The 20421-nt window shown below is 37.0% G+C and overlaps 1 pseudogene; it reads right to left on the bottom strand.

Annotated features, from left to right (window-relative positions):
* Window positions 1-1142: 1142 nt before the first annotated feature.
* Window positions 1143-2066, bottom strand: LOC117722235 (large ribosomal subunit protein eL6 pseudogene; annotated as a pseudogene).
* Window positions 2067-20421: the final 18355 nt, after the last annotated feature.

The raw sequence follows: 20421 nt of genomic DNA, 5'->3' as shown, positions 1-20421 counted from the left end.
GACTCCATTAGTCTTCCTGTGGAGTCCCTGTATCCTTCAGTGCCTTCAATCCTTCCCCTATCTCTTCCATAAGAAGAGTTCTATGCAATGTTTGGCTGTAGGTCTCTGCATCTGTTTCAGTCAGCTGCTGGGTAGAGCCTCTCAGAGGACAGTTATGTTAGGCTCTGGTCTGCAAGTGTAGCAGAGTATCACTAATAGTGTCAGGGATTGGTGCGTGCCCATCAGATGAGTCTTAAATTGGGCTGGTTATTGGTTGGCCATTCCTTTAGTCTCTGCTTCACCTTTGTCCCTGCATTTCTGTTAGACATGACAGATTTTGGGTTGAAAGTTTTGTGGGTGAGTTGCTGTCCTTATCTTTCCCCTGGGTGTGCTGACTGGCTACCGGAGGTGGCCTCTTCAGGTTTCACATCCCCACTGTGTGTGTCTTTCGTTGTTGTTGTTTAAATGAACGTATTCTCTTTCGTTTTATTGAAAATGGATTTTTTCGCGCGTAGTATATCCTGATTACGGTTTCGTCTTCTGCTTCTCTCGGTTCCTTTCTACTGCCTCTCCCATCTGGAGCTACTCCTCTTCTGCCTCTCACTAGAAAACAAATAGGCTCTTAAGGGACAACAATAAAATAAAATTTAAAATAAGATAAAACAAAACCTAACAATTTGGAATTGGACAAAACAAGCAATCAATTAAACAAACAATCAAAAGGAAAAATGGCCAAGAGACTGCACGAGAAACAGTTCCACTCGTTCACACATTTCTCATGGCAGTGGAAGAGAGGGAGATAGATCCTATGTTTCTTATGGAGTGTTATTTTCAAAATCCAATGAAATTAAGGTTGATTAACACACATTTAAAATAGGTACGTATTAGCAAATAAAAGACATTATTAGTTATGAATATTTAGGTTAGAGAAAAACTTTGAAGATAATGAAGATATGTTTAAAAGAATTAGTGATATTTGAATACATTTCAAAGTAATTTTAATCTGCATGAGATATGATATAGAAAACATTAGTTGATAAAGTTAAGTTGGTAATATCATTGGCCCAGATGCCTGTATTAATCACATGAAGCTCGTCCACACTTACAAAACTATAACTCACAAAAATTATCTAGGTCATAATTTGGTACAACTTCTTCTTTTTTTAACATATGAATCTGTTTAATTAGGTTGTAAGCAATTTAGAACACCAGTTTGTGAGGATACATCCCGTTTGTCAGGGAGAACTGAGATTACAGGTAGCCTTGGAGCTGAGGAACAGCTTTAATCTTTGGCAAGATCTGTGAGTCCACAGCTTTCTGATCAGCCTTTCGCTGCTCTGTAATCTCGTATTTCTCCTTCTCTGTGTCGAAGATCTCGCCCTCCTGATGCCTGGGCTTGCGCAGCTGCTTCTTCTTGAAGTAAACGTCAGTCAGGTGTTTGGGGGATTTTAACCTCGTTGATATCAACTTTTGTAGAGGTGGCGATGACAAACTTCTGGTGCGTTCTGCGCAGAGGAACTCTGTTGATAGCCAGAGGTCCAGACACAAGTAGCAAGCCACTGTACAGCTGCTTCAGGAAAACCACTCTCTTGCCCCTGTGAGGATGATCAGGACAGTCCCAGGGGTGATGCTGGAACGCAGCCTCCTCATGTGCGGGCTGAAGGCTTTTTGCCGTGGCTAAGCAGCTTCCGAGGCACATCTTCCGTAGGATAATACCTAGGCATTTTCTGAAGCTTCACCACCCGGGTGCCACTATTCTTGTCCCCACCAACTGTTTTTGTGACAGTAACAAGGACCTTCTCCTTTTTCTTCTTCTTTTCAACCTTGGTCTTGGCAGCTGAATATTTCCTTTTGTACAAGGCCTTTCTGGAACACATAGCTGATCGGGAGTACCTGCCAATTCCTCTAACCAGGACAGGGTTCCAGCTGCAATGGGGCTTCGCCTTCTTGAGTTTTTTACCTTTAGGTTTACCCTTTTTAGCTGCACCGGCGGCATGGGGACCAGAGGCAGCAGCCTTCTTGGCTGCAGGTTTCTTCTCCTTTTTATCGGGCTTCTCTGCCTTTTCACCCGCCATCTTGCAAGACGGGAAAGAGCAACTTCTTTTTTTATAATCTACAAAATCATACATTGCAAATAGCATCAGTATGTCTATTATGGATTCTGATTCTTATATGGCTTGTTACTGTGGTAATTCTGTTGAAGCACAATGTGTCATTGGGATGTGATAGAAAAACAAAGAATTAGTACTTTGCTGAATCAATTGCCCTTTGCCTTTGGGGAACTATTTTCCCCTTAAATATATGTGTGTATTATTTTGATCAACTAATAATTACAAGTTTATTTTATAGTCTCTGAAATACTAGAAAAGTATCAAATGGTGCAAAGTATGAAAGCTTAAGTTGTATTAAATTTGTAAAATACCATAATCTGAAAATAGACATCTGTATATATACTTGTAGAACTGTATGTAATGAAGCTTATTTGTCAAATATACATACATTCACATGGAAATGGATATTATTATATGACTATGTATTTCTACCAGATTTGTTACAGGTACATGTCAAATAACCACAATGTATAGAAAATTATATTAAAATGATAATATAAATAGTTAAATGCTACATTAAACATAACTGAAGAACTTTGTGTGCCACATATTTTTAATCAGTTAATTTTGACAGTATCCTAGGAAATATGTTTTGTTATTATCCTTAATTGAAAGGTAAAGAAACACATGCAAAATTATAGAATAAATTATTCAGAATCAGGCAATTCATACTAATGGAACCAGAATTTGACAAGGTCAGTTGGCTCCATAGTTGTCTGTCCTCCTTCATGATTTATCCTCCCAGAATATTAGAAAAGCAGATATGATGTTTTCAAGGCAGAGTTTCTCTGTGTGGTCCTAGCTATCCTATAACTTGCTCTTTATTTTTTTAATATTTATTTATTTATTTATTTAATATTTTATTTACATTTCAGATGCCATCCCCTTTCCCCATTTCCCATCCCTAGAAAGCCCTATCTCATTCCCCCTCCTCCTTTTTGCTTTTATACATTTTAAAAAATGTTAATCAAAGGCTTTATAAGTTTGATAATGCTCAATCAGAAGTGTAACCCAATATCCAACCTAGATATATCAACTATCTTTGACTGGTGGAGACACGTGAACATCTGCCTTCATGCCCCTCCACCCCCTTTCTCTTTCTCTCATCACCTAGCTTCACCCTTCCTGTTAAAATAAAACTTTTCTCTCAAAATGCAATTAGAGCATAGTTATTCCTAATTGTACCGGTGAGGTACAAGATAGTCCTAATACCCAGTCCATCATTTTGTTGACTAACCAGAACCTCTGTCATCTCTCCTAATTAAGCACTTAGTTTTGAACCTGGCTTTTTTTTTCTTGGCTTTAGAATGAATGTCAGCTGAAAACTGTTCACTCAAATCTTTTCTCTCAAAGTAAATAGCCAGGATTGGCTATGACACTATAGGTCTTCACCCCGTCAGAAATCCAGAATGACTGAGTTAACTCAAATTATGGGAAGCACTAAGCATAGCTTCTAAAACTTAGCCAATTTATAGAGACTGCTGAACACCTGGAAAGTCCCTATACTACCAAACGTTCAAGCATCAAATCTTCAGCCTTCTGGCCCAGAATCATCTGACAGACCTTAGTGATGCAGAATTATTAAGGGCTGATTACTTTGTCTAGGCAGATATAATCAGTCGACTATTCTGCATGTGTGTCCTTTTCTGGACAGTAATTTGTCTGTAGATGGAAAGAGGCAATTCTTGCCTAGTGGCTGTCACCGCACAACTGGAATTACTCCAAGGATGCTCAATTTCTTCTTAGAATCCATGACAGGAAGCTGTCAGGAGCAGACAAAATTCTAATCAAAATGAACATTAATATAGAAATATTTGTAACGTCAATTCTATGGACTTCTGACGTTTTGAAAACCAACTATCCATGCAAGGTAACCTGGACTGTTGTCTGTTAACTCCACTCAGCTATTTCTAAATAAAATATGGAAAATACCCTAACAATAAACTCAAAGCCATGAATTTGCTACAGTTCCTTAACTCATAGGCTAACCATCTCAAATCAGTTAAAAAAGTTAAAGAAGGACTGGGTCTAAGCCTTGTATTCCTAAATGTGTTATACAGGCACAATGCCCATGAGAGTATCAATATTCATCTCATTTTTATATTAATAAGAGGCTCATACCAATGAAAACCTTAAATTTGAAATCAAAGTAAATTTTGTACCATTTAAGAAATTATACCTTCATCTTGATATTAATTATACAGATTTCTACCAATAGGTTATGGCTATGCAATGAGTCCTAGTTAATCCCCCCTGTTCCAACAAAGCCACTACTTTTCCCTAGAAAGACAGACCAATATTAACCACCTTAGTCCCCAAGCCTAGGGAATAGAGGCGCTGACTCTTCTTTAACTTCTTCAAGCTGATTAAGGGGGTTGAGATATATTAGAAGAGGGGTGGGGGGAAGAGTAAATTGATAAGCCTCTGATGCTGTGTCTTCACTTCATCCAGATGGAATTTCAGGACATCGGAGGTTTGGGCAGGTCTGCTCAGTATGCTTGATGAGTAGATACGCCAAGGCTGTGTATTCTGCAATATACAACTCTCAGAACAAGTTTTATAACTTGCTCTTTAGACCAGACTGGCCTCAAATGCAGAGATCTGCTTCCCTTTGCCTCCCAAATGCTGGGATAAAAGGCTTGAATCACCACAACTGATATTGTTTTATGTTACATCTAGCTTAAATTTGGGAGGAACATTATCACATGATTCAAAGAACAAGACCAAATCCTGCTTTACACTGTAGAAGATAAATATCTGGGCTGGGCAGTGGTGGCGCACGCCTTTAATCCCAGCACTTGGGAGGCAGAGGCAGGTGGATTTCTGAGTTCGAGGCTAGCCTGGTCTACAGAGTGAGTTCCAGGGTAGCCAGGGCTACACAGAGAAACCCTGTCTCAAAAAAAAAAAAAAGATAAATATCTGTCAGTGACATTAAATACACATCTTTGCAAACTTACAATGAGTATATTACTTTCTTATTTAATTGAGAACAAGGGATATTACTAATTATTTATATTTTTAGACACATGCCATTTAAATATGTTTCCTGGGGTGGCTTGCACAATTTCAGCTGTCCATTTTGCTATATTTATAAAATTTCAGTGTGGTGATTTTTGTATTTTAAATGATGTTCTGGGCATTGTCTGATACTTGCATAACACATCAGTGCCTGGTAATAATAGCATTTGATACTTTCTGTGGAATCTTCAATTTTATTACTTAAGAACCTTTATCCTCAGCTAATAAAATGAAACATTTTTTCTTTGTTCACTGACAACCATGTTTGAGTGTGTCCTAACTTCTCTTTCAAACATAAACTGTACCTTTAAAGCTTATTGGGAGGAAACACATCATAGCTTTCTACAGATGACTCCTTTTTTTAGTCATGGTAGTCCTGTGAGGCTGCTGGTATCTGTGACTTAATTTGCCACTCCTTTTGTATATGTCTGCTGGTAATAACTCACAGCAATAGATTCTCCTAGCTATCTTTTCTCTTAGCATACATTCTTCTTCTCTTTTCCCCTCACAGGGTATTTTTCATTGGTGATATACTTCACATTTATTGTTATTTTCTTTATTTTTTTTTCTTGAGGCAGGCTATCATGTATCCAGAATAGCCTCAAACTCACTTTGGCTCTAACTGGCTTGAACTCTTGATCCTTCTGCTTCTGTCTCCTAAAAGCTTTGAGGTTACAGGAATGTCCTACAATGCCTGAATTTACTGTCTTCTTATTCCTGAAAGCTTCTCTGGCTTTCATAGTTGCGCATCAAAGCTGCTATTATCAAACCAATATTTCCCACAGGCAATTCACAATTTAAGATGAGATTCAATATTTTCAGGATGTCACCTATGATATATGTTTTCATGATTGACATTGTCCTTATTCCCATTCAAATCTGTCTGCATCCTGAAATTACAACTGCACGTTTACCACGTTTGAAACTTTTCAAGTGTTGTATTTTTATGTTTTTCGGCCCCATCCTCCAGTTACTTTATTTCTAAAATGATGAGAATGCAAGTGTAAATGCTCTGTCCTGGGACCATAGAACCGAACGAAGTCTTTGCCAATATTCACCTTAATGTGTATGCTGTTATTTATTGCTTGTTGCTGCTCAGTTCTAAATTTTACCTTTTGTTCTTTGACATATTTACCTATTTCTTGCTTGTTTAAAAATTAATTGTGTTGCTGGTTAAAGTGTTCTTATCCCAACTGCTTCAGTGCTGTATCATCCATGTCTGGTATATGTTTGATTGACAGCTGGTAGTTGTCCTTTATGTTGAAAGCTTTGCATTTCCTGACTTCTGATATTAAGTTAGTGTTTCTAAACTTATTGAACACTTGACATTTACGTCATTATACTTGAATATTACTGGCCATTTTAAATGGTTATTTTAGAAGGCAACAAGCCTAAGTAGGCTGGCAGAGAAGATTAATTGTATTTTTGTAGGCTGGTTCTAGTAGCCATCTTGTCTCTGTGGTATTCATGGTTCTTTGGTCTTATTTGCTGATTTTATGTCATTAGTATTTTTTCCTATTCCTGTTGGTGAAGCTTGATGACAAGCTTCCTTTTCCCTGCTGAAATTTCTGATGCTAGAATTCCCAAAGAGGAGACCACCAAAGAAAGCTTTCTGATCCACCCTCTTCAACTTGGCTGTTATATGAACAAGGGCATGAAGAGGCAGAACATATCATAAAACATATATGCTATTAAGAGAATCCTACAAAACTAAGCTTTCCATAAATGCCAAGGAATGCCAAGCATACCACAATGCTGCAGAAAGACTGAGAACCTACAGATTAGCCAATCTATTTTGAAACTATCATGTAAATTATTTTCTAACATATAATTTATTAAACCATCTGACTTTTATTTTTCTTTCTCTTCATTACTTTGTTTATTTTGTATTTCAATTACAACATGTATCCCTTCTCTTTCCTCCCTCCAAATACTCTCATATTCTTTTCTGGTCTCTTTAACATTCACAGTCTCTCTTTTTTAAACCAGCTATTATTGTATGCATATATGTGTTTGTTCATACTTATATATTACTAGATAGTCTCAATATATAACCTATTGAGTCTCCATAAAATGCTACTCATAATTATGTTTTCCAGGCTGACTGTTTGTCACTGGACACCCAATAAGTGTGCTCTTCTTCAGGGAGGGTCACCACCTAGCTTTATTCAGTTGCCTGTAGTTCTTTGTGTAGAGTTGAGGCCTCATGTGCTTTTTCCTGGAATGTTTGTCATGTTCACTAGTGTCATCCTTATTAAGCTCACACTTGGGAGTCATATTGGTGCAACTTTATGGCTGTAACTTCTGATATTACTAGGAGACACTATCTCACAATGTCACAAAGTTCCTGATCCTCTGGGTCCTTCAGTATTTCCACCTCCTCTTGTACAATGCTCTCTGAGTCTTAGGTGTGAGACCATAGATGAACCCATTGGGGTTGAGTTCTATAACTTTGCATTTTGAAGGATTGTGGTTTTCTGGAGTGATCTCCATCAGTTGCAAAGAGAAGTTTCCTTGATGAGGAGTGAAGACTATACTTATTTGTGAGTAAAAGGATAGATATTTATTGACTATTTTAGGGATTATACTGTATTAGTAAATTAGAGGATATAGCTTCTCTTCCAAAAACCACAATTTCACTAGAACTGAGTAGTGATCTTGGTTTCTAGCACTAGGCATGGTTTGCCTCTTGTTAAGCAGCTCTCAAGTCCAATTAGAGAGCTGTTGATTACTGCCAAGATACATGTGTCATTACAGCACCCTTAGGGTCATCATTCCACAGTGGTCATTGGTTTGGCTCATAGATGTTATGGTTGGGTGAGATTGTTGGTTATCTCTCTCCTCTGGAAGGTTGCATGGTGCCTTCTGGTACCATGAAGTTAGTCCTCAGGGAGGTGGCATTCAGGAAAGTTTTAGCTCAGAGGCTTTTGAGACCGGCTTTGAAATCTGTGGTATCTTGTGTAATAGAGATTTACTTTTCACTTCTTATGGCAATCAAAGGCTACAGCAATAGGCTATATGCTCTGAGAGTCATGGCCAAAAACTCAAGAGAATATCTCTCAGGTAGTGCTTAATTTTATTTGTAATATAAGTAACTTGCCATTAAATTATTTTTTGTTTGTTAAAAATATATTCCACTCTACTCCATAAAGAATAAAGTTACTTATGTTTTCAGAAATTTAAACCTAAATATGAAAAAGTTTGAGGATAATTGAAAAATGACTGTATGGCTGCTAATGCTGTAAACACTTTACTATCTAGATTCTTATGTTTGAAAAGAATGAATCTATCATGGACAAAGACTTGTAATTCTGTTTTAAGGATATAGAATAGGCCAATAGGCAGTTATTTTGTAACTGGAGAAACAGAAACCCAGACAGATCTTTAGAAGAATAGAAACCAATACAAATTTGATCAACCTAATTTTCATTTCTATGGCAATCCCCTTAACAGTAAACCTTTTGTAGATTTTCTTGACAAAAATCAGCCTTAGAGTCTCAATCATGGTAATTCTAAAATATTAACTATAGTTAGTGAACATTAATGTGAGCAAATATTTTTTTATATCATGACACTTTTACAGATTGCTTTAACTGTCATGAAAAACAAATTTTCTTCAAGTTGAGGTCTTAAAGACAATACAATTTTAATTTATGTTTTGCCAACATCTTTGTTGTAGTCTATCAGAGTTTGGGTTAGATTTAAACCAGAAGACAAGAAAGTAATAATGACAATTGGCATTTGAAAATATTATTATAGGTAGACTTGTGGATCTCTGAAAATTTTAGCTTGATATACATAGTGAGTCAACAAGTATTACATAGTAAGACCCTGTCTAAAAGACCCTGTGTACAGTATTCTATATTTTAAATTTCAAATAGGCACTCTTAAAATATACCCTTCCACTTCCCTCACAATTTTATATTAGTCAATTTCAATTTGAATTAAGAACAAATGCAAATTTGACATAAATACTAATTGTTATTGTCACAAATCCAAAACCAAACAAGACGAAGACAAAACTTCTATTTTTCAATTAAATATAGAATTTGTGCTGAATCAAATGGGATTGCAGCTAGAGTGGTATTTCCCCCATGCTACAACAGTGTAAAGCTGAAGATGTGTTAGTCTAATTAGCACTCTCAGCTTTCCCACCATAAATCAGGACAATGACTAGAATAATGAGCCAGCCTTCATTTTGAACATTTGCCATCTAGTTAGGTGATTTAGTAAATTCCCATGATGGTCTCTGTTAACCTACTGCTCATTTTTTTTTTAACAACAAAACATAACAAAATAAAATATGATAAAACAAAACCAACCATATCACAATTGGACAAGGCAAAGCAACAGAAGGAAGAGAGCAACACGAGAAGACATGGAATCAGAGACCTATTTGTTCACCTGCTCAGGAGTCCCATAACAACATTAAACTGAAAGCTATAGCATACACGACAAGGACTTGGCACAGATCTGTGTAGGTCCTGTGCTTGCTGCTTCAGTCTCTGTGAGTTCATATGAGCCTTGGACAGTTGATTCAGAGGGTTGTATTCTCCTGATCTCTTACATCTCCTCTGGTTCCTACACCTTTCTGCCCCCTCTTCCATGAGATTCTCTGAGTTCAAGAGCTTTTAACAATATGAAGAGGTGCTGAAGTAGTGGTGTTTGGTAGCTTTTTCTCCTCCTCCTTCTTCACTGTACTAGCATAACAGATTAAAATATCATTGAAAGATATTAGATTATATAAACTTAGTAAAGAAATCAAGATATTATGTTTGGATAGGCATTTCTATTCTTTTAATATAAAAATTTAGCTTAATAATTTAATGTTCAAAAAATTTAATGTTCAATAACAGGTATATTGAATAATAATTGTAATAATCTTTCACATATCTTTTGAAAAGTGAACAATTTTGACCTTAAATCTTCTTTTAAACTTTGCTTGTTTGAGACAGGAACTTAAATGTGGCCAAGGCTGACCTTGAATTTACTTTCTTTATATTTTTTTAATTTTCTTTTTTAAATTTTAATTATTTTATTGGATATTATATTTACATTTCAGATGTAATCTTCTTTCCCACCCCCCAGGAACCCCCTATCCCATCCTCCCTCCTCTTGCTTCTACAAGGATATGCCCCCGCCAATGATTTTCCCCACACTGGGGCATCCACCCTTCTCTGGACCAAGGACTTCCTTACCCACCTATGCCTGACAAGACCATCCTCCCCTACATATACCGCTGGAGTCATGGGTCCCTCCGTATGTGCTCCCAGGCTGGTGGTTTAGACCCTGGGGGACTCTGGTTGGTTGGTATTGTTGCTCTCCTCATGGGACCACCAACCCTTTCTGCTCCTTCAGTCTTCTCTCTAACTTCTCCATTGGGAACCCCCCGATCATATCAGTGGTTAGCTGTGAGCATCGTCCTCTGAACATTTCTTTAGGCGCTTCTCCACCATTCGAGTTTCCTAGGTTGAGAATTCTTTGTTTAGCTCTGTACCCCATTTTTAAATAGGGTTATTTGGTTGTTTGGAGTCTAATTTCTTCAGTTCTTTGTATATATTGGACATGGGCCTGTTTTGTGACCAATTATATGGTCTATTTTGGAGAAGGCACCATGAGGAGCTGAGAAATGTTCTTTTGCTTTAGGATGAAATGTTCTACAGATATCTGTTAAATCCATTTGGTTCATAACTTCTGTTAATTTCATTGTGTCTCTGTTTAGTTTCTGTTTCAATGATCTGTCCATTGCTGAGAGTGGGGTGTTGAAATCCCCCATTATTATTGTGTGAGGTGGAATGTGTGCTTTGATCTTTAGTAATGTTCTTATTATGTATGTGGGTGCCCTTGCATTTGGCGCATAGACGTTCATAATTGAGAGTTCATCTTGGTACATTTTTTCACTGATGAATATCTAGTGTCCTTCCTTATCTTTTTTGATTACTTTTGGTTGAAAATTAATTTTATTTGATATTAGAATTGCTACTCCAGCTTGTTTCTTGAGACTATTTGCTTGGAAACCTTTTTTCCATCTTTTTAATCTGAGGTAGTGTCTGTCTTTGTCACTGAGGTGGGTTTCCTGTATGCAGCAAAATTCTGGGTCCTGTTTTTGAATCCAGTCTGATAGTCTATGTCTTTTTTGGGGGGAGTTGAGTCCATTGATGTTAAAAGATATTAAGGTAAAATGATTGTTGCTTCCTGTTATTTTTATTATTAGAGGTGGAATTATGTTTGTGTAGGTATCTTTTTTTAGGGTTGTTGGAAGATTACATTCTTGCTTTTTCTAGGTTGTAGTTTCTTTTCTTGTGTTGGAGTTTCCTATCAATTATCTTTTGAAGTGCTGCATTTGTGGGAAGATATTGTGTAAATTTGTTTTTTGTCATGGAATATCTTGGTTTCTGCATCAATAGTGATTGAGAGTTTTGCTGGGTATAGTAGCCTGGGCTGACATTTGTGTTCTCTTAGGGTCTGTATGATATCAGTCCAGGATATTCTGGCTTTTATAGTCTCTGGTGAGAAGTCTGGTGTAATTCTTATAGGTATGCCTTTATATGTTACTTTACCTTTTCCCCTTACTGCTTTTAGTATTTTTCTTTGTCTTGTACATTTGATGTTTTGATTATTATGTGACGGGAGGAATTTCTTTTCTGGTCTAGTCTATTTGGGGTTCTGTAGGCTTCTTTTATGTTCATGGACATCTCTTTCTTTAAGTTAGGGAAGTTTTCATCTATAATTTTGTTGGAGACATTTACTGGCCCTTTAAGTTGGGAATCTTCACTTTCATCTATATCTATTATCCTTAGGTTAGGCCTTCTCATTTTGTCCTAGATTTCCTGGATGTTTTGGGTTAGGAGCCTTTGCACTTTCTTTGACAGTTGTGTCAGTGTTTTCCATGGTATCTTCTGCACATGAGATTCTTTCTTCTATGTATTGTATTCTGTTGGTGATGCTTGCATCTATGACTCCTGATCTTTTTCCTAGATTTTCTATCTCCAGGGTAGTCTCTCTTTGAGATTTCATTATTGTTTCTACTTCCATTTTTAGATCCTGGATGATTTTGTTTAATTCTTTCACCTGTTCGGTTGTGTTTTTTTTTTCAGTTCTTTAAAGGATTTTTGTGTTTTTTCTTTAAGGGCTTCTACCTGTTTACCTGTGTTCTCCTGTACTTCTTTAAGGAAGTTATTTATGTCCTTCTTAAAGTCCTCTGTCATCATAATGAGAAGTGATTTTAGTTCTGAATCCTTTTCCAGTGTGATGGTGTGTCCAGGGCTTGCTATGGTGGGAGAACTTACAGAGGGTAAGGAAATTCAACAGAACTATGTAGCAATGAGGGATGGAGAACTGTGGGTATCCACCAGAAAGTCCCAGATGCCAGGAAGACAAGAGGCTCCAGGACCCCAGCAGGCAGGAGATTAGCTGAAATGCCCATCAAAAGGGAAGGAGAACCTGTAGAGATTATATCCAGACGTTAGGCCCCTGGTTAGTGTATGAGGCCACCCATTCATCTCCAAATTTTTTATCCCAGAATGACTCCTGTCTAAAGAAAATATGGGGACAAAATGTGGAGCAGAGACTGAAAGAAAGGCCATCCAGGGACTGTCCCACCTGGGGATCCATCCCATATACAGACATCAAACCTAGACACTATCCTGGATGCCAAGAAGTGCTTGCTGACAGGAGCTTGATATAGTTGTTCCCTGAGAGGCTCTGCCAGAGCCTGACAAATACTGATTTGGATGCTCACAACCAACCATTGGACTGAGCACAGGTATCTCAGTGGCGGAGTTAGGGAAAGGATTGAAGGAGTTGAAGGGGTTTGCAACCCCATAGAAGAACAACAATATTAACCAACCAGATCCCCCCAGAACTCCCAGAGACTAAACCACCCACTAACCAAAGAGTATACATGAAGAGACCCATAGCTCTAGCTGCATATGTAGCAGTGGATGGCCTTATCTGGCATCAATGGGAGGAGAGGCCCTTGGTCCTGTGAAGGCTGGATGCCCCAGTGTAAGGGAACACCAGGGCAATGAGGTAAGAGTAGGTGGGTGGTTAGGGGAGCACCCTCATAGAAGCAGGGGGAGTGGGTATGGGATGGGAGTTTGTAGAAAAGGGAATAACATTTGAAATGTAAATAAATAAAATATCAAATAAAAAGGCAGCTGTAAATTAATGTTCACTCAGTTCATTTGAAGGGTGGCTGAGCCATGGTGTTTCTTCGAAGATCCTAAATTTTCAGGTGTGTGTTTCTATCTGGCTTCTGACTTTCTGTCTTTCTGCTAACAAACACGAGGTCCTCCCAAAGTATTTTCTCTCATCGATTATTCATGGATCAATGATTTGCTTGTAACAATCTCCATGACAGGCTTTCTCAGTGATTCAAAAAGTCTTTGTGACAGGAAACAGATTGATTCTGGTGGCTAAGAAATAAACATACAATCACTTGCTATTATAAATCAAAATGTGACCCTATTATGAGCATGTTGCTTGAGAAGATCATATCAAGTGAGGCTGACACAGTATCGAGAGTTCTTGAAGCACGAACCTGGTTTTCAATACGTTGCTAGTCACATACTTTATTGAAAAGGGAGGCTTCAATGAAGTTCTTCATCTCCGAATTACAATTACAACTGGATAATGATACAAATATGTCATTTCATGAACTCTAATTTTAAATAGAATCTGTTATAAAATACTATTCCTAAGAATAGGACTGTAAATCTCTAATGAGTTAGTTAAATATAGATTTTTAAATAGAACTAAGCATTAAATCATTGAATGCCTTTTCACTAAATCACACATAGATTGACACTTACAGTTTCAATTTGTATATAAGAATATCTCAGACTTTTTCAAACTTCACACTCAGCAGATCTCAAGCTCCTCTGTGCAGAATTACAATAATTAAAGATGCTCACTGTGACACAGCCCCAGAATATAAAGCATTGATTTCGAGGTCTTTTTCTGAGTCTTCAATTTACTTCTCCTGTGAAATATTTTCTTTCTATACTGAATTTTAAAGTACATCAAACAAAGAATCTACATATAAAGATAAGTAAGAAATGTTCAGATTTATTACAAGAAATAATCATCTTCAAGGCTGCAAGGTTCATGAACATAAGGTAATGATTTTCTATTTATATCTTTTTAATTTCAGAAGGCATATTGGAATTATACTACACACCAGATTAAATAATAAAATATGCAATATAAATGTAAACTAAATAAACAAAATACCCAAGCCAAATTTATATATGCTCTCAAATATTTCTGCTGAAAAGCCACATGGCAAGAAATATACTTGACATTTTAAAGAATAAAGATAGTTAAAAGACACAGAAAAATATTACGGAAGATGTTCTTTGCATGCATTTCCAAATACATTTAAGATAAAGAAATTGTGAGCCCAATAGGGGTAATTCTGAAGTGCTGGATATGAGAGAAGTAACATTTTTAGATCTGAAGTCTCTAAGGTGTACTGGTGATCCTCAGTATGAAGTCACTGCAGAGCCAGCTGAATATTTACATCTCAGTGTATCACAGAAAGTAATGAAACTGCAAGCTGTTTGCAGGGATAAAAAAAATTCATCTATTTTTACTGGAACATTTTGGTATATTAGATTATTTGTTTCTGTTATTTACTTTCCTCTCCGTTCTTAAGATGACATTTTATCAGTTGGCTAGCTATGTATCATGTTGTAGACAGCACAGTGTTTGCCCTGGTGAGGTCTTTATTAGTGTGTATAAGATTTAGCTTGTCTTTTTCCAGTTAGCTACACCAGTGAGAATTTTACTGTTACACAAGTGTTCACTAGCTATATGACCTAGACATAGAATAAATATCCTGAGATTTTTTTAAAAGGCTTACAACTAAAAACAATTAACCAATACAGACTATACATATAAATATACATCTCAGGGGGTAAGAATGTGTGATTTAGAGTATTTTTAATTGAGTTGATTGACTCTTATTCATTATTAAACCAAATACGTATACAACATTTTCATTACAAGAGGTAATCTATCTATAACAATGTTACACGTACTGGATGGAATACAGGACAGTATAATTTGAGATCAGATGGTGAGAATGAGAAAGTTCTTAAGCTTTTATTCCTCCTCAAAATGACCATTTAATGAAGAGGGAAGCAGGGTAAAATTATTTAAAAATCTGTTTTGAAAAAAAAAAAAACATCTGCAGGTTTATTCAAAAAGGAAAATGTGGCATATACATGTATAACTATAGTTACATGCAAGGATGAGATTTACATATCTAAGAAACTAGAGAAGAACAGGTAGAGGCCAACTTAAGTGAGTAGAACCAACCTACCTGGGTTTGACTATGAACAACTAGTATACCTATCATAGTGTAAATTACTTGGAGGAAATAGGTAGACTATACACTGAACTCTCAGCATCTCAGCACTCCATTAAGCAGACTATATTTTTTGCATGTTGATAATAACTAGAGGCCATCGGAAACTTCCACTTATATAAAGCCACAGTTGGATGTCTGATAACCCTCATGTTAAGCAGCAAGCTTCTTGCTTAGGAATCTTAGTATTGATTTACCAGCCCACCTAATGTCTTCCTTGACTACTCATTGTCCATGTAATAGCATCTGAAGCAAGGATCCTAAATATACCTTAGCTTGTTCTGGGTTAGCAGTCCATGTTAGACATGAACCTTTGAACCAGGCCCATCTGCCTATGGACCATGAGAGTTGGCCCATACAACACAGCCTCCACACACTGCAGGTGAGTCACACATGGATACCTTAACCTTGCCTGCAACTCTGCCCAACTGACTAGAAAAGATTTTCCTTGTCAAAGTATTTTCTTAAAGACAAAAAGGACACTTATTTTTTTTAAAAGAATACAGAAAAACACCCTGTGAGCCTACTAGGTTACAGCAATTGATTTGAAATCATGTAATACAGCAATTGACTTGAAATCATGGAATTCCCAAGCTTACTATCCTGGAATTCAATGCAACTCTTTTGAAGTTCAGAGAAGAAAAAGATAATACAAATAGTAAACAAAAACAGTTTTCATGAAATATTATGTAATAAATGAGAATTTTTAAAAAGATTTATTTGTTCTTTGAAACAAAAACAAGATAAAAATTTATACAATGTGCTTTAATTATGTTCACACTCATCCCTTTCCAGGTTCATCTCCCTTCTCTACACACCCAACTTTTTTCTCTGCCTGTTATATATATAATGTATGCATATAATATCAAAACTGACCACTCAGCATTTGATAACCAATTTGAAAGGTTTTCTATAGAGAAGACTATTTGTCCCACTCTGAATTCCTTAATTTACTGAAGTTCTTTGTGTAAATTTGAGGCCTCATGAGGTTTCCCCCTTCCATGTTAGTGGCCTATTGGTACTGTTCTTGTGTTTTATTTTTAATTATTTTTTATTTTTAAAATTTATTTATTTTTACTATTTAATCCCTTTGTACACTTCAGACTTTATCCCTCTTCCAGTCTGGCCCCATACTTCGCCTCATTCCATACCTCTTCCACCTGCATCTCCAAGAGGCTGTCCCCACCCCACCCCCCAGCCCTACCCACCAGGCCTCTCCACTCTCTGGGGCCTCAAGTCTCTAGAGGGTTAGGTGCATCTACTCTCACTAAGGCCAGATCAGGAAGTCCTCTGTTGTATATGTGTCAGGGCCTCATATCAGCTGGTGTACGCTTTCTGGTTAGTGGCTCAGTGTCTGAGAGATCATGGGGCTTTACATCAGTTGAGACTGCTGGTCTTCCCATGAGGCTGCCCTCCTCCTCAGCTCTTTCCAGCTTTTCACCAACTCAACTACAGGGGACCCTTACTTCAGTCCATTGGTTGGGTGCTACTATCTGCATCTGACTCTTTCAGCTTCTTGTTGGGCCTCTTAGACTGCAGCCATGCTAGGCTCCTGTCTGTAAGCACACCACAGCAGCACTAAGAGTGTTAGGGATGCAGGCTTCCCCTTGAGCTGGATCCCAATTTTGACCTCCTTTTCTCTCATGCTCTTTTTGTTTTCAAGTCTTGTTTTGGCAACACATTGATGAGACTTCATGGATGTAGCTTCTCTGTCATTTCTAGGAGGCACAATCTCACACAAACTTTCTGTTCCTCTGTCCCTTACAATTTTTTTCCCTTCTCGTCTACTATTAACCCTGAGTGTTAGGTAGAGGAGTTGTATTGCATATGTATCAGTTGTGGCTGGAAACCACATGGTCATGTGCTATCTGCACTTTGGTATATTTCATTTATGCAGTTTAATGGTCTATATTTGTTGCAAGGAAATATTTCTTTGATGAGAGGCAGGGCACACAAAGTCTGTGGGTGTACAGATAAACATTAAGAATCCAGTTGGGAATTATGGTGGTATAGTTAAGTGGTAGTCATAGGTTCTTATCCAAGATTCATGATGTCACTATCCCTGGTTAACTTTCCAGAACAAGGCATGATTTCCCTCCTGTTATGTGAGCAGTAAATTGAATTAGAGGTCTGTGGTTACCTCCAAAGTATGAATGCCTCTATTGCAGCCTCGGTGATATCATGATATAAGACTCATTATTATTTAGTTCATAGACATCATAGCTGGGTGTGACATCAGTTGCTTCCCTTCCTGGGAAGGTAGCATATCACCTATTGGTATCAATGAAGCTAGTCCTCGGGAAGGGAACTTTCTGGTCAGATACAGTTCAAGTCTTCTTGGTCTTATGTCCAAAGTATGTGATATCTTCAGCAATAAAAACTCAAATCTTTAGGAGACATTAGTTAAAACATTATCAAGTGGGTTTAGTGTAACTGTTTTCTTCTATCTGTCATCAGGATGAGAGATTTGCAATTGAGTTTTCTTTTCCTTAGATTTTCTGGGGAGAGAAACTTTATTTTTCCTCACCTTATTAGGTTTTTTTTTTTGAGAATATTGCATGATATATTTTGATGTTATTTATTCTCTCCCCCAACTCCTCTTGCAGCCATATTTCACTACCCACCCAATTAATAGTTCTTTTATTTTTTAAATCTATCAAATCGAAGTTGTGCTCTTTAAATGGTCTTTGATATATAGCCTTCCATTGGAGTATTATAGACCTACAAGGGCAACAATTCATTTATTTTGCCATATGAAATATCCATTTATTTTACAGAGCAAAATACTGTCTTTATAATGGATTAAAGTTCAACCCACATGTATATTTCATGCATTATTCCACAGTTATTAAGAATTACACTCACAAACAATTTAACATTAGAATTAATGTTTATAATGTTAAATTAATGCAAAAATAAAAGACCCAACTATGTAAAAACATGTGGACATAAAAAACTTGGAACAAGGCATGTTAAAGGTAAAAGGAGGTAATAGGGCTACGTAAAGGTATACTCCTGCTCCTGACATTATCTGGAAATAACTCATGTTTCAATTCTGAAATCTGAACCACCAGCGTAATCTTCAGGGTAACTAACATTCTCCCTCACATTTAGCAGGCTCTTTGTGAACTATGAAGCTGTGTTGCTCTTATGTCTTTGTGATGTACATTTTGAAGAGCTTCCTTTACCAGGATGTTATTATCTTCAAGAACACAATGCTTTTCAAAAAAGAAGAAAAAGAATGGAAAATGCCTTGAAAGTATGGTCTATGTACTGTCAATTGCTCACTAGATGAGAGGCATATAGAATAAAAAAGGTGTTCCTTCACAGGGTAGTTAAAATTCAAACTGTTACAATGTCATTTTGTCCTTTATTGAAAATATATTGTTTTCCTTATACAATATATCCTGAGTATAGCTTCCCCTCCTTCTACTCTTCCAAGTACTTCTCTTTCTACTCTCCCATCTGGATCCAGTCCCTTTCTGTCTCTCATTAGACTAGAACAGGCACATAAGTGATAACAGCAAAACATAACAAAATAAGTTATAATAAGATAAAGCAAAAACCATGACATTGAAGTTGGACAAGGCAACCCAACAGAAGGAAAAAAGTTCAAGGACAGGCACAACAATCAGAGACCTACTTTTTCACACACTTAGGAATTCTATAAAAATACCAAACTGAAAGCTATAATATATATGCAGAGAACCTGATGCAGACCCATGTAGGAAGGGTCACAGTCTTAAAGAAAACTGACTTTTTTTCTTCCAGGAAATATCAATTGCTAACAGCTTCTTTGCTAGAAGTGGACATCCATATATTCTTTTATATTTATTTATTTATTTATTTTCAATTACTGAGAGCGCAAACTCTTAAAAGTTGAAAATACTGTTTATTTATGCCATAAAACTACTTAGCTATGGAATGTATTCATGAAATCAATACTAAATACTCAAATTCTTAGATTTTTACAAGTAAGTGGGATCAATAATTACCCATTTGCATACTTGCAAGATATAAAAATAAATGTAGTTACATTATTCAGTACAGACTTGAGAAGCAATTTAGTTTCTATGAAAGAAATAGCCAATATTTAAGAAGTAAAATAATGAGTCTTTATGAAATCTGAATATTGAGGCTACATGAGAAATTGGAAGGTACTGAGGGAGAAAAATCAGCATTTTCAGCAAGAGAAAAAACATTACTAAGACAAGAAGACATGGCAATTTACTTATTTATTGACTTATTTCATCATTCGTTGTTTGTGATCTGCAATGCAAAATGAGGGATTGAAAATATAGAGATAGAGATGAGATGTACTTTGGTGGTACATTCATTGTCTAGCAAGCATGATTAGAGCTCTGAATTTGATAATGAGCATTGAAAAAGAAGTAAATGTGCTCAAAGTTTACTCTTTCTTTCATTTTTGACAGTCTCATATATAAAACTCGTTGATATTATTTTTACACTTCCATTACTCTCTGTCATCTCAGTTCCTTCCCTTCCGAGTTCCTTCCTTTAGTCCCTCAGTGGCTACACCATTAGAGAATATGTCATCTTCTCCTTCAGAAACTTTTTACAATTCTTAACTACCCAAGAAGGAATGTGGCATCATGGATTTTTTTTTTCTGCCCATAGAGGTGAGTAGGAGGGGCCCATCTTGTACAAATATCCATAGCTACTGTGACCTACTCTCCTGGAACTAAACTCTTAAAGATACACACACACACACACACACACACACACACACACACACACACACACACACACGTTGGGCTGTGGCATGTGCTTGCAGGCATGGGTCCTGAGGGTTGTATTATGGGTCCTGTGCCTGCCTCCCCAAGGGGCAAAGCATTGGCTCAGAAAGGCACAGGCATGGGAAGTGGACTGTGTTCACTCCACTGTGTTCACTCCGCTCAAGGGGTGGAGGAAATGGAGTCT

The sequence above is a fragment of the Arvicanthis niloticus genome, chromosome 1 (assembly GCF_011762505.2).
Source record: "Arvicanthis niloticus isolate mArvNil1 chromosome 1, mArvNil1.pat.X, whole genome shotgun sequence".
NCBI classification, from domain to species: domain Eukaryota; kingdom Metazoa; phylum Chordata; class Mammalia; order Rodentia; family Muridae; genus Arvicanthis; species Arvicanthis niloticus.
Note: the sequence above shows the minus strand (reverse complement) of the source record. Positions and strands in the feature narration are given on the sequence as shown.